Raw genomic sequence first — 2,290 nt, 5'->3', positions numbered from 1 at the left:
GTTCGAGGACGCTGTGTTCCGGCTGGTCTGGTGCGCTCCAGCTGCTGTACTCTGGCGTCCCTGTAAAAGGCAGGACCCAACACACATTATTCCAAAATGATCTGAATTCTATTATTTCATATTGTCCTAGAAATTTACTATATACTTTCCATTATAGTTTTGCCATGTGTTATACAACACAATAATAAAATGTTCACCTTTCCCCCAACAAAATATTTTTGTAATTATGTAGGAATTTCACACAGTATAGTCCTATGGCCTTTGCTTCCCATTCCTTCCAGGCTCATTGTTCTACCCTTGGGCCACCCCCTACCCCTATTACCAAGTCCAATTTTTGTTGCCCATATACTCACTAGAGCAGGACAAAACGTCAAGGGCACTTGTTCCCTCCCACGCCCACCCCGCAAGAAGCCATCAACTGTGATGCTACCCTTCAACATCTTTATCATGTTTTTTAAAGGACTCTCTTCAATAGTTTCATGTCTGGACTTTTTCTGGGTTTTGTGTGTGTGTGTGTGTGTGTATGTGTGTGTGTGGTGGTAGTGGACGTTGTCACAGGAGCCTTCAATGACTCTCACTGTCACTTGAGTTTGCAGTCATCAATAACACAGCATGGATCTTGACCATCAACATGGTATCCTGTGGCAGCACAGATCAAGGACATCAAAATGTTCGCTTTTAATTGGATCAAGTGACAATCAAGCTTGCTGGGTTTTAAATGTAAGGAAAATTGTACATTAATTTCTCTCCTTGAAAGATGCATTGATAAACATTTCCTACTTTGTAGAGGAACCTTTAAAATATATTCTGAAAACCCTTTTGTTGTAGTGAAGTGATGTCAAAATCTATTATTTCACCAAACAGTAATCTTGTCAGAGCATATATTAGTGCTTCTGAATGTCTACGTATATTGAGATCAGTCACTAATTTAAAATTAAATTATAATAGTCTATAAAAATGTTTCAAAGACAGCCTGTCTAAGTTTTGGGGTGAACTTTTTTTTTTTGTCTTTTCATCATTTATTATACTTGTTAATGACAGATGTCATATTTTATGGCTCAGGGTATCTTACCTAGATGTGACCGATTTGTGCCGTTTGAATGTATTTTTTCAACTCCTGCATTTGGCTTTGTTCCAACACTATAGGCCCATTTCAAACATACTGCATAATTTAGCTCATGATATATTTGAAGGATATAACATCTATCTTAGCAGATGCTAAAATATATTTATTGTAAATCTGTAGCAATTTATTTGGTTTTAAAATATTGTATTTTGTTCACTGAAATTTTTCTAGTGCTTAGAATAATGTTGACATATCAGGAATTATGTATTATTCAATTATTTTTACTATTTAAAACATTCATGTTTCTTCGGATAAGGTATATTGAATGTATCATTTGTTCTCTCAACATACTTAAACATTTTGGTTTTTTTGTTTTGTTTTGTTTTTTCCCATTTTTTATTAGATATTTTCTTTATTTACATTTCAAATTGTATCCCCAAAATTCCATATACCCTCCCCTGGCCCCTGCTCCCCTACCCACCCACTCCTACTTCTTCGCCCTGGCATTCGCATGTGCTGGGTCATATAAAGTTTCCAAGACCAAGAGGCCTCTCTTCCCAATGATGGCCAACTAGGCCATCTTCTGCTACATATGTATCTAGAGACACAAGCTCTGGGGGTACCGGTTAATTCATAATGTTGTTCCACCTACAGGGTTGCATGCCCCTTCAGCTCCTTGGGTACTTTCTCTAGCTCTTCCATTGGGGGCCCTGTGTTCCATCCAATAGCTGATGGTGAGCATCCACTTCTGTTTGCCAGGCACTGGCATGGCCTCACAAGAGGCTGCTATATCAGGGTCCCTTCAACAGAATCTTGCTGGCATGTGTAATAGTATCTGGGTTTGGTGGTTGATGATAGGATGGATCCCCGGGTGGGGTAGTCTCTGGATAGGACATCCTTTCATCTTAGCTCTAAATTTTGTCTCTGTATCTATGTCCTTTCATGGGTATTTTGTTCCCAATTCTAAGGAGGAATGAAGTATCCATGTGATGGTCTTCCTTCNTGGTTTTCTTGTGTTTTGTAAAATGTATCTTGGGTATTCTAAGTTACTTGGCTAATATACACTTATCAGTGAGTGCATATCTAGTGACTTCTTTTGTGATTGGGTTACCTCACTAAGGATGATATCCTCCAGATTCAGCCATTTGCCTAAGAATTTCATAAAATCATTGTTTTTAATAACTAACTGAGTAGTATTCCATTATGTAAATGAACCACATTTTC

The sequence above is a fragment of the Mus pahari genome, chromosome 2, assembly GCF_900095145.1.
Source record: "Mus pahari chromosome 2, PAHARI_EIJ_v1.1, whole genome shotgun sequence".
Classification (NCBI taxonomy): domain Eukaryota; kingdom Metazoa; phylum Chordata; class Mammalia; order Rodentia; family Muridae; genus Mus; species Mus pahari.
Note: the sequence above shows the minus strand (reverse complement) of the source record.